Genomic DNA, 13,785 nt, shown 5'->3' with positions numbered 1-13,785 from the left:
GTTCATTTTCTTCATAGAATCGTAATTACATTCTCATTTTACAGATATGGAGTGCAAAGTGAGGGAATATTAAGTAATTTTTCTATGGCTAAACAACGAGTAAAGAGTGGGGCCAATTTGGATTAAAACAACCTAGTTCCAAGCTCTATGCCCTTGGCTGCTATATATTATGCTGTCTTATATTTTGCAAGTTAAAAAAAAAAATTGAACTAGAGAGATCAAGTGACTCATTAAATTCCACAGAGTAAGAAAGCAGCTTATTTGGTGCAACAAGTAATTTGGATCCTCTGTTATGTGTAAATTTAAACCTAAACATGGTCAATCTGTACTGGATTTAGTATTACACATAACACTATATAGATGGTATCCGTTAGCCAAAATTTCTTTTTCATAAGAGTTTTCACAGTAATTAAGAAATATTTTAACAACATAATCCAAGTTTCTTTAGCACATTTTTTAAGAAATGAAAGATGGAGAAGTTGACAGAAAAAATAGACATCAAAATGATTCCATGCATTTAGCAACTATGAGAACAGATTATCTTTCTGGGAATACCTGACAAGGCGCCCCCAAAATCTTAGGTTCAAATGGTACTTATCTGTCAATTAAAACTGGAGCTGTCACCAGAAAATGGCATTTCTTTCACATATTTGACAAGAGACCAGATTTAGTTTACTTTATCAAAGTTCTAAATTGCCAAGTTAAACAATGTAATTTTGGTCTCCCAATGTAATTACACTGTATCTCACTACAGTCTCTGAAAGGAAAATCTTTCTTCCGCTCAAAAAAAAAAAAAAAAAAAAATTAAGAGTCTTTACAGAGCTTTACCACTCTGGAAAAAAGAATGATACTAGTTTAACAGTTTTATTTTTGCAATTGTCTCTTTTATCCTCAGTTGCAATGGTAAACACCCACTGACAAATAAATAGTACTGGATGATTGTTCCTATTCCTACATGATAAATATGGTTTTAAAAAAGAGAAAATAGGGCAATATTTATAAGAGAAAATAGGGCAATATTTATAAAGTATATGCATCTCCCTCATCCTAATCCCCTCCCAAAATGATTCCATAATCTAAGTCCAAATCCTGCTCTTTTCACTTTCACCTGCCTGTCAATTGTCAGTTTAAGTGAGTCTGCTATATGTATTTTTTCTTTTCTTTCTATGAAAAATGGTAGAAATTTTCACATGACAGTTAGTAATTGCAGAAGTTCCACAGGGACTAATATTCAATGTGCTAGTTGAAGCAAGATAGTCTGGATACAATTATTAAAGTCATTTCCCAGAGCACCACAGGTATCCTCTAAAGATGAGGGGTGAATAGATTTATTTATTGCTCTCATCAAAAACTTGAGTTTGATGAATAAACCAGTTTGCCTCCATGTGAAGCTGTCTTCCACATTAGATCAGCTTCTGCCTACTCCATTGACTAAAAATAGGGAAGACATTCTCTCTCCCCCTCCCTTCAGCTGAACACTCAGCCCTTTCATAGTGCAATGCATCCATCAGATGCATACTCATTACTATTTGACAAAGCTACAACAAATTTAAAAAATGGTCTATATATTCTAGTTTGTGAGCACAGCAGAATAAAAATTAAGGGTTCAACAGTAATTATGAAGTTAATATGAATAGGAGAAATTGACAGGTGGAGTTTTCAAGATCGCAATCTGATGTTGAGTAGCTGGAGCTATGGAGTTGGCAGTGGGTGGAGAGAAAGGTAGAGAGAGCAGACATACCGTGTTTTGATTTCTCCATTCCAGTGAGTAAACAAAGCATTTTGAATATTCTAGGTGTTCTTATGATTCTAAGCCACCTTATAAATTTCAAAAAAGACTAAAAATAAGATACATCTTATAGAAACGTCTCTACTTCAGAGAGTGTGTTGGCACATGAGACAGAACCAATGCAAAAACAAACAAAATCAACAAAATAAGTTACATATATTGACAAACATGTATTAAACCAGACTCAGCTTATGATTCAGTTTCAAGTAACAGAAATAAAAGAATGGAATTAACATGCACTTATAATGATATACGATGTGTGGCCAGATGCGATGTCTGACGCCTATAATCCCAGCACTTTGGGAGGCCTAGGCGGTTGGATCACCTGAGATCAGCAGTTCGAGACCAGCCTGGCCAACATGGCAAAACCCTGTCTCTACTAAAAATACAAAAATTAGCCAGGCCTGGAGGCATGCACCTGTAGTCCCAGATACTTGGGAGGCTGAGGCAGGAGAATTACTTGAACCTGGTAGGCAGCGGTTGCAGTGAGCCAAGATCGTGTCATTGCACTCCAGCCTGGGTGACAGAGCAGGACTCTGCATAAAACAAAGAAAGAAAGAAAGAAAAGAAAGAAAAAGAAAAGCAGGAAGGAAGGATGGAGAAGAAAAAAATATATTGTGTGTCATTCTTGATTCATTTTCTTTCAATATAATGAGAAAATATCCCACTTATTATCACTTCTTCGTGAGTCATTAGCATCTAAAAAACAATAAATACCTATTCCTGGAGTTCACAAAATATAAAAAAAAAGCAATTGAATTTTTACCAAAATTTGATATAGATGAAAACTCTTTCAAATTTAATTACAACATTGGATCATGAAATTAATTTATTTGGTTTCTTCTACATCAGAGAATGCACAATTCCAAAGATATACCCTCTTTCCCCAGAAAGGGTGAAAAATAAATTTTCTATTTTCCCTTTATCCATTGTGTAAACTTTGAAGTAGACTCAAATCTCACTGCCTACACTGGTTACTTTTATTATCTCCACCATTACTTCTGCCAAGATTATTTATTTTCCTAGATTGCTTGTTTGATTAGAAGGCAGATCTGTGTCAATGTGAGGAGCTGGTATGGTATTTGGAAAAGCACCAACTAATTGTAAAAATACCTGGTTTCTAGTCATGGCCACTGGCTCCCAGAAGCTCAACTGCTGCCAGAATTCATCTAGTACGCTTGCTATATTCCAAGCACTTGTCAACATTCTTGAAACATATTAGCTACTCAATGAATATTCATTTGAAGGAATGAGAAAGGGAAGAAAAGAGTTGGAAGTAATTTAATGCTTTTGATAAATACATTCTAGTTGAGAAGAAAGAGAATGATAGAAGAATCATTCTATAGACAAGTAAGTCACAGTAACTAATCTGTGATAAGAAAACAAATAAAGAAAAGAGGAATTAATATAGAATTAATAGGACAGGATATAATTTAGCAGGTAAGTAAGGTAGGCCTCCATTCATTGAAGACATGTAAGTCACATGTCCCCTGGCCTATTATAGCTCTTTAAAAGTCGAAAAGACAAATCATCTGAGACTGAACTCATATCTCTCTCTTACCACATACCCAAATGTGTCCCTCCTTCTATTTTACCCATCCCAATAAATGACTCTATCATTCACATGGTTATGGTAGCTAGAAACTCTCGAGCCATCATTGTCACATCATCCTCTTTCAATTAACATGTCCAGTCTGCCACTAAATCCTAATGATTTGACTTTCTATTATCTTCCAATATTCATTTCCCTAATTTTTCATCCATACTACTACCTATACCACCAATTTAGAAATTTATCTCCACTTAAAAAAAAGATTTCTGTGGATCCACTTTGGTCTTATTCTAATAATACTATACTCTCACAGTAGATAAAGCAATACTTTCATAGGTAAATCTAACTGTGTCAGCTTTCTACCTTAAAATTCTCAGTGGCTTCTCATTTTTGTTCATATAATGAAAAAGGAATCTCTTATGGTACTCTCCAAAGCCCTGCATGGTTTTCTTTTGGTTTCACGTCTAACACACCCCCACTCCCACCCTCCTTTCTGTCTTTCCTATTTTTTTAAATACAATTATTTGAGACTGAGTTTCTCTCTATTGCCCAGGCCAGAATGCAGTGGCACGATCTCGTCTCACTGCAATCTCCACCTCTCAGGATCAAGGGATTCTCATGCCTCAGACTCTCAAGTAGCTGAGGTTACAGGCACCCACCACCATGCCCAGTTAATTTTTGTATTTTTAGTAGAGATGGGGTTTCACCGCATTGGCCAGGCTGTTCTCGAACTCCTGACCTCAGGTGATCCGCCCTCCTCGCCCTCCCAAAGTGCTAGGATTACAGACATGAGCCACCATGCCTGGCCTCCCACCCTCCTTTCTTTTCTCCAGTGTCACCTGCTTTATTTTATTTCTCATCTGTTCAGCACAGCTTCATCTACAACAGAAAATATATTTTTCCACCTGACTGTAAATTTCTTTTTTCTTTCCCTGTCCCTCCTTTTTTTGCTATAGTTACAGCATATCAAACCTATAATTCTCCATTCTATCATCTTCTCATGAAAATCTTGAATAGTAATTCTCACCAAGTCAATTTTTGTTATCTATCCTTTAAAGAACTTAACCATAGTTTCAGCTTCACATTTATTTGTATAATTGATTGATCATTGTCCATCATGCTCATTAAAATGCAATAGGACTAAAGATTGGAAACAAAAAAAAATGCAATAGGAGAGCACAGTCTATGTATCATTTTGGTCATGATTTTGTCTTTTATTCTGTATAGACTTCCTGGAACATATTAAGTTATCAAATTATGTCAATTGTAAACGATGAGAAAGAGGAAAGGAGAATGAAAGAAAGGGACACACCTAAGAATGTGAAGGGTGGGCTGGCAAGGGTGGGGTAGGGTTGTATGGCATTCAGTCCCTGAGGGACCTTAACATACTTACATGCACAAGAACTCGGCATATTTTCGGAATCAAAAATCAGAGAACAGGAAAGAAGGGGCAGCATGCAGGCTACACTTAGCATAACACGCAAGGATGAAGTCATTCAGGGCTTGATAATCACTAAAAATAAAGGTATTTAGCAGTGATTGGCTATTACATCATGCTGAAATGTTCCAAACCCTTCACATATACTAATCTATTTAATCATCATCGCAATCCTGTCTATTATATTTTATTATTATTCCCATATGCTGATGAGAAAACTGAGGCACAGAGGACATAATTAGTTATTTAATAGCTTAATTAAGATGCTACAACTAGCACAGAAATGAGCCAGAATTTAAAGCAAGTCAGTCTCACTACAAAGTCTGGGTACTTGAATGCTACACCAAAGAATTTGGATGCCACCACATTATTATAGAGTAGAACTATAATAGAAGAGCAATAGATCATTTCCTTTACCCCAAAGTTTTTGAGTTTTAAAATAAATCCATGTGTCTCACTCAATATCATTGTGCTGCCTTTCACAAATATGTCAGTGTTTTGTCAGTCAAACCCATTATCTTCTTTTTCTTAAAATTTAAACTTTTGTTTTATTGTGATAAAAACACTTAATATGACATGTACCCTCTTAAAAATGTTTAAGTATATGATGCAACATTGTTAACTATAGGGGCAATGTTGTACAACAGATCCCTAGAACTTATTTATCTTTTATAACAGAAACTTGATACTCACTGAACGACAAATCTCATTTTTCCTTCCCCATAGCCCTTGAGAACCACCATTCTTTGCTCTGTTTCCAGGACTTTGACTATATTAGATACCTTATGTAAGTGGAATCATGAAGCTTTTGTCTTTCTGAGACTGGCTAATAGTGGCCATCAGAAAGCAAATCTCTTAACTAAGCTCACTTCTGCAGAGATTAAGGACTACGCTTCTCAGGAAAAGGTATATGCCCCTCCTCTTCATGCGGGTCTTCTGGAACCCTGCACATTCCAAAGGTGTTTCCCCTTAAAATTTAGAAGGGTTCATGGTGATGTAGAACAACCTCTAGCAAAAAGCTGGTAATACTGCTTTTTAAAGCTGGCAATACTGCTTTTTAAAGCTGGCAATTAATAGAAAGGATAGGGGGACGCTGAATAATTCTGGAGTTTAGGATAACTTTATGCTTTGTTTTCTTTAGCTTCAAGGAAAGTAAAAGCCACACTTGAATGTCATCCATATGTTCCTAAAAATGTTTATCTAACATAGTATCATTTCCGAGAATAGTTCGTTTGTAGCCATTTTTTTTTAAATAATCGGAAAGAGAAAAAGGCTGACAGAGAGTAATTTAGTAAGCTATCAGGGTGGAATGGGAATCGAATTAGAACTAAAACTCACAATGCCTACCCTTCTTCATAAACATTGACACACTTACATGGAAGACAAAACACAAAATAAATATGTGCATAGTATTTTAACTTTAAAAAGTATAGGGATATATAGATAAGTTATGCGAAAGAAGGTAATACATCTAATCTTTGCTGATGCTCAGTAACTATAAATAAAAGTATAAATGTGTATATGACGGATGAACGCATAGAAGATATTTTTCTTCTATATAAAAATAAACCTCTTTAAAAATATTTGTTTGCAAAATTCAGAACATATTATATACAAAATATTTATTAAAATAAAATATGAGGATAATCTCAGTAAGATAAAATTAGTTCTATTTTTATTCAGTTGGTTTATATATTGTAACCAGTGATTTGTCCTAGCTTTCAAGATACAACTTAAAAACACTTAGAACCCTATAAAACATTTTTAAGATACAACTATTCAAATTAGAGGATGTTAATTGTTAATCAAATTATTGTTACCTAATCCATTTATTATTTGATTTAAAATTCCCTGAGGACAGATGCAGCATTGTATAGATATTATTTAAATCAAACAATAGTAAAAGTTGAACACAAAGTTCACCAAATTTGATGTATTTCAATTAAAAAAAACATAGAAATTCAAAAAATGTGTGACGTATGTACATTAAAGAACAAAAAGGAACTATAATGAGGGTACTAAGCCCTTCTAGAGAATTTTATAAGTTGTTAATAGAAAGGAGAAAAAAATAAAGTGATTTTTGTATTAGCGTACTTGAGAGAACTTTGGAAAAATTTCTATTCTTAAGGCAGTTTTCACAGAGCATCAGATGGTGCCCTTGACAAAGATTGACGTCTTAAATGAGAAAGTTATAGAGCAAGTAGAGTAATTCAAGTCCAATAAATCACCAGGAACATATGGTATATATCCAAGATTTCTGAAGGAAATAGTGTGAACTTTCATAGACACAAGGGGAAAAAAGCATGAAATATAGCCTTAATTGTAGCATCTGCTTTAAAAGATTGGAAGACTACTAATTTGGTACACAGTATATGAAAGGAAAATATCTAGAAGAGGATCAAATAAAAAAATTCAATGCTTTCTGCTTGTACATGTGATATTGAGTAATCTTGTACATTTCTGTACTGTATTCTTCTCACTTTATCTTTCCTGAATTTCTCATTTAATAAAGCTTTTCTGTCATCTCTCTTCCTGATCTCTGCTATTTTCCAGCTACATACTACTTAATAAGCCAGTGGTTGACATCCCTGGATATTGAAATTCATTTTCACTTGTCAAGTCAAAAACAGGTTAATTAGTAGTGTTATCACCCTGGGTCTTTCTCAGAAAAATTGCAGTGTTTCTTTCTCTTTTTTTTCTTTCTCTCTCTCTCTCATGGTGGTTGTGTTGTTGTTTTGTTCTGTTTTGTTTTGTTTACATGAAAATAAATTGAAATATGCTAATTTTCAAACAGAATTGATATTGTTGTATTTTGTTTTTCAGCCATTAACTCATTCTGTTGGATTCTATGTGTTAATCAAGAAATCTGTTATCATTTGAGAGTGTAAAAAATTAAATAAATTTGTTTACTTTTTATTAATGTATCAGATACATACAGAAAAGTGTACTAATAATAATTGCTTAAACTCAATGGACTTTTACACATACATGTACTAATATGTGACCTCTGGCTAAATAATCATAAAACACAGGGTATCAAGAAGTCTCTTTACCCTCTGCCAATCAGTATATTCTCAAAGGTAATGACTATTCTGAATTCTACTATCTTAAATTAGTATTCTGTTCTTTGATTTCAAATACATATAATCATATTGACTATTGTCTGGCTCCTTTTGTTCCAAATAATGTCTGTGGGATTCATCAATGCTACAGTATCTATTAATAGGTTAATCTTATTTTATTTATAGGTAGAATTCATTTTATAAAAATATAGTAATTTATCCACTGTCTTATTGACAAAAATTTGAGCTGTTTCCAGTTTTTGTCTCGTGTTAATGAGCAATAAATATTTCGTATTCATGTTTTTTAGTAACCATATACACCATTTTTACTTGATTATAAACTTAAGAATAAAATTGTTAGTAATAGGGTAACCATTTAATTAAATTAAGTAAATAATACCAAACTGTGTTCCAACGTCTTAATATCATTAACATTGAAATAGTAATATATATTTGAGTTCAGTTGTTTCACATGTTAACCAACACTTGGTATCATCAGTCTTCTCATTTTTAGTCATTAAGTGAGTAGTGGTATCTCATTGTGGAATTAATTTACATTTTATTGAGGAGTAATTATGTTAATACATTTTATTAAGTTTATTCACTATTTGATTATGACTCTTTGTAAAAATACGTATTAAATTTTTGCTCAGTAAAAAAAATCAAAAGTTTTACCTTTCTCTGATTCCTAGAAAAACATTACTTATTCTAGATTGGGTAACTTGTTGAATTTATCATCTATTTAACAATTTATTCATTTGTATATAGATGTCATAAATTTTTTTGAAGTTCAGTGAAGGTTTTTTACATTTGTGCTTTTGGAATCTTGTTTAAAAAATCTTTGCTTGCATTAAGATCATATAAATATTTGTCTATAATTTAATCCAAAAGTTATATTGTTTTACACTTCACATTTAGGACTATGTTTCTTCTCTAAATATTTTTGAGTAAAGGGCTAATGTTTACATTTTTTTCAAACAGAAGTCAATATTTTTCTGCAATATTTATTTGAAATACCAATTTACCTCACTGAATTTCATTGACAACTTCGCAGTCAGTCAAACTGAACTGAACTTTCTGTAATGTTCTATTATTCTGTTGCTTACCCTGTGCCATAGGAAGAAATTTAAGGTCATAGCTTAGAACCTCCTGAGGGTGCATAAGAACCTTCTAACTACTGTAGTGGCATCATCAAAGATTACTCAAAAATAACAACAAACACACACACACACACACACACAAACACGTACAATGAGAGAGAAAGATTGAGAGGAAAGAAAAACTTAAAGCAGCCATAGAAAAAAAATACTTGTCAGTTTTTATCAACCATATGAAGAAAAATAGTAAGATTTGTTTTCCATAATTCAGCCACAGAGAATTTTTAAAGCATGTGTCAGACAATGATAATCTTTTAGGTGAACACTACTGCAGTTTTTCATTGCATTTAGTTGCCAAACAGTTTACCACGACCTTTTAACTCCTACATATTGTGGATTACGACAAAATCTGCAACCTCACCTTAAGCCACCTTCCTATGGTTCTTGTTTTAATCTGTTTTCTCCTGCTTTAACAGAATACCTGAGACTGGGTAATTTATAAGAAATAGAAATGTATCTCTCACAGTTCGAGAGGCACAGAAGTTCAAGATTAAGGGGCAAGAATCTTGTGAGGACCTTCTTGCTATATTGTTCCTTGTCAGACGGTACAAGACAGAAGGGCAGAGAAAGGGCAAGACAGAGATAAAAGGAGACCAAACTTGTCCTTCAATAAAAATCTGCTATCTTGGATAATGAACCTAATCATAAAATAATGGCATTAATTCATCCACGAAAATAGAGCCCTCACGGCCAAAATGCCTCTTAAAAGTCTTATGTCCTACTACTCTCATAATGGCAAATAAATTTCAACATGAGTTTGAGAAGGGAAAAACATACAAACCATAGCAGCTCTCAATGGTAAACCACACTAGATTTTTCAAACAAGCTGGTGTTGTTGTATCTTAGCCTTTGGAATTCCTATTGCATTTGGGATACTAATTCCCTGATTTTTGCTTTGCTAAGTATTTTCTAACATTCTGGTATCATATTACATTTCCAACACTGATATATCATGAATCACCAAATTTAAAATGCCCCACCTCACTTGACCCACCCCAACCAATTTCTATTTTATCCTCCCATTTTATTTTATTAAAGCATTTGCCAATCTCTGAAAGAGTCTCATTTATGTATTTGCTTTACAATCAATTATGTATTTGTTTATTAATGTCTGCTTGTTTTCTACTATCATGCATTTGTTTAAACTTTTTATATAAATTAATTTTATTTAAGTATATTAATATTGGTCACGAGTCATATTTATTGACAATTTATATCTTTAGTCAAGCTCTAAAAATATAATGCAGACTGTAACACAGTGAATGATATAGGATTGAACTATTTTAATAAAAAGATAGTTTATTTCATTCTAAAATACACAGAGAGATGAAAAATAAATCAAACATAGAGGTTTTCTGATAATTTTAGGCTTAGACTGACTATGCAGAAAACTCTTGGAGTCTTCCTACTAGACAACTTGACGCTATGTGAAATAATAAAGGCAAGTATCAATCCAGAAGGTTTAACTCTTATAAAATGACAGTAAAACATATAATAGCTAAGGATTGTTTGTTTACTTTTTAAAGCATGAATGTTTACGTGCATGTGTTGGGGGGGCAGATGGGTGTTTTATTCCTTCCACATTCTAGGCTCCTTTGGAACAAGCTTTTTTTTTTTTAGCAATTGCTCAAAAAACATTCCTTGAAGTTATAAGTTAATTGGAATTTTAATCTAAGTGAATAAACTAATTATTTAACATGCTTGTTTCCACACACCGTAAGTTCACAAATTGCAAAAAATTAAAAACCTGTGTAATTATTTGTCAGTCCTTTATACTCACCCATTTTTGTTCTGTCATAAAATAATCATATACTGATTTTCCATAATCTTTAGGGATTGTAACTAGACTCATTTTAATTCTCACCATCAACATATTCAAATATTCTACTTCTTTCCTAAAGATTTGTGCTAAAATTCTTAAAGGCTCACGTGGCAACGAAAAGGCAATAAACTGTAGAGAAAATAACTTATTACCAAGATGAACAAGAGAATAATTGCCCTAGTTTTCTTATCTATAAAGATGAAATATCGACCTCTCTCTCTCCAGTCAAACACAACTCTAACTCTCTATAATTTTATGTATTAAAAATGAATAATATATACTAATGTTCTTCATAATTAGGATGAAATATTACTCTGTATTAACAGGAACAGTACTGGTGGCTTCAAATCTCCTCTTCTCCTTAGCATGGAGAAGTCTGGTGTTCCTCCAAAAATGGCTGCTACTTGCTGCCTGGAATACAAATGTCCAGTAGTGAACAAATGTAGATGGTCCCTATACTAAAATTTTGGCAATGGTAGAGTCAGTGACAAAAGGTGCATGTTTTCAGCAACAGTAGCGGCTTCTCTGGCAACAACAGAAATAAGTCAATTAGGTCCTTAGCGGTTTCTATTCACACGGGGAAACTGAGGAGACTCTGGCAAAAACAGAGGGTATTATAGCCAGCCAAGAAGAGAGAAAATCTTACAAGATTGTGCAGGAAGAAACAGAGAAAGATAAGCCATTTGTTTTGGTGTGAAAGAGTTGAAACCAATAGCGAGGGAAATGAAGCATAAGTGACATCTAAGATGTGTGAAAAGAAGAATTTCATTCTGCCAACATCCAAAATGTGATGAACAGTAACAACCAAGAATATCAGCAAGGAACTGTTCTCCAGATGCAATAAGAAAGAAAAGTCAGTTAGGGCTACAATCATTTTAAGACAGAGGGTTTTTATTTTTTCTATCCATTTTCAATAACAATTAAGCTTTCTGAGCAACAGCACTAAGCATTGGAAAACGTTTTTTTAAAAAATGGGAAAGTATCAGTTTATCTTATCAGGTAATAAGCATGCTATCAGGAAATTGAAAAGTTTTTGTCTGATCTTTCAAGCTAGGAACTTTGGATAGTATAATTTTTGTGTTTTCCTAGCAATGAGTTTTCTTGACTCTTATAATACAGAGTATACTAGTAAGAGTATGAAATGCATGCATAACACAATTCATTTTGAATTGTGGAAAGAATGTAACTAACTCATTTTGATTCTTTTTTAAATATGTTAAACAAAGTCTCCAGTGATCTTAATAAAAAAGAATAAGGTAGCTCCAGGTCACTCAGACAGAAATCTCTAAGTTGAGCTTGTTCCATTGAAACCTAAAAATCTGCTTTCTTTTAGCAGTTTGGTCAATGTCTCCTTTTAGAGCATGGTGTCCCTTTTGGATATTGTTTAAAGTTTAGAAAATAAATATAAGGAAAGGAAGAGTTTATCCTTTTCTAAAAATTAAGTATCATAAATAGCTCACACAGGGAATTCCTACAATGCTTAAATATTTATTAATAAATTTGTTTAAAAATTGTGATTGAAGAAGCTGTCCCTTAACATAAGTAGTTCTAGAAAAAAGTGAAAAATAGAATAATTAAAAATACTACATATATATATATATATATATATATATATATATATATATATATATATATAAACCTTGCAGCTAGGAAAATCTTTGACTTTTTTTTTTAACCTACAGTTAGGCAAACCAAATATTCTTAACCTAGATATTCTGAAAAGTCAAGGATCTCTGTGATGAAAGTCATCTTTCTCTAAACATGCCCTTCAGCTAGTCCGAGTGCAGTGGTGATTACAACTGATTGATCACAACCAGTTACAGATATCTTTGTTCCTTCTTCACTCTCACCACTTCATTTGACTAGTCTTAAATAATAACTAAATTGGTGAATAAATTTTTAATTCTCTCCAAACATATATCCAATGGGAAATTTTCCCCTTGTTATCAGTGAGAGGCACTGTAATGTAGAAAAAAAAACATTAATTTGGGCTTATATTCCAGATCTGTTATTATACAAAATAAGTTATAGTTGGTCCTGCATTAATTCATCAGTACAAACAGAAAAACTAATCCTGTACTTAGGTGATAATAAATTTTTGTAAGGATATGGTATGATGGAAGTCAAAAGTCAGTTATCAAAAATATTTTTCTGATTCTTTTTTGTATCCCCTAATAAACTAAAAGCAATAATCTTTTTACAAGTCAGAAAATGTATATTAAAATAAAGAACGAGTTATAAAAACTGAATTAAGAGGCCATATGAGAGAGCTAAAGTAAGTTAGAGATTATCTAGCCTTAAACACGAGTTACAGATGTGATAATTGGGCCTAGAAGAAGGAATCATTTTATTAGGCTCATGTTATATAACAATAACAGAAATGGAATTACATCATGGTCTTCCAATGATTCCATCAATTAAAGCTTATTCCACTTGCCTTCTGAATATCCCATCATTAATATCAGTAACTACTGATTGAACGCATAAAATGTGAAGTCACAGAGCTAACAACTAGAGATTTGATAATAACTGCAGTGATTTCAGTCCTGCTGTAAATGAGTTTATACTATCTGGAGTAGGAAATGAAGGAGTAAAAAGGCAATCATTATATAATAAAGTAAGCTTTAAAAATATAAAGAAATTAAAACCATGTTACATTGTACTCATTTTGGCAGCATATACTAGAATTGGAAAAATACAAAGAAGATTGGTATGGACCATGAACAAAGATGACATGCAACTTTGCGAACCATTCCTTATTTTTGTTAATAAAAACACTCAACAAACTATGAATAAAAGGGAACATCTTCAACCAGGTGAAGGGCATCTACAAAAACCCACACTAACACTGAATTTAATGGTGATGCTTTCCCGTGAAAATCAGCAATCAGACAAAGACATTTTCATTTACAACTTTGATCAACATTTTCCTGAAGGGTCTAGCTTGGGAAATTATGCAAGAAAA

General features: G+C 32.9%; 1 non-coding gene across 1 annotated transcript; it reads left to right on the top strand.

Moving 5' to 3' along the window:
- Positions 1 to 13,481: 13,481 nt before the first annotated feature.
- Positions 13,482 to 13,584, top strand: LOC112209059 (U6 spliceosomal RNA). The gene has a single exon (XR_002943740.1). It is a non-coding gene; the product is annotated as a U6 spliceosomal RNA (small nuclear RNA).
- The last annotated feature ends 201 nt before the right edge of the window (positions 13,585 to 13,785 follow it).

The sequence above is a fragment of the Pan troglodytes genome, chromosome 3 (genome assembly GCF_028858775.2).
Source record: "Pan troglodytes isolate AG18354 chromosome 3, NHGRI_mPanTro3-v2.0_pri, whole genome shotgun sequence".
NCBI classification, from domain to species: Eukaryota; Metazoa; Chordata; class Mammalia; order Primates; family Hominidae; genus Pan; species Pan troglodytes.
The sequence above is the reverse complement of the archived record's forward strand: the minus strand, read 5'-3'. Positions and strand labels throughout refer to the sequence as shown.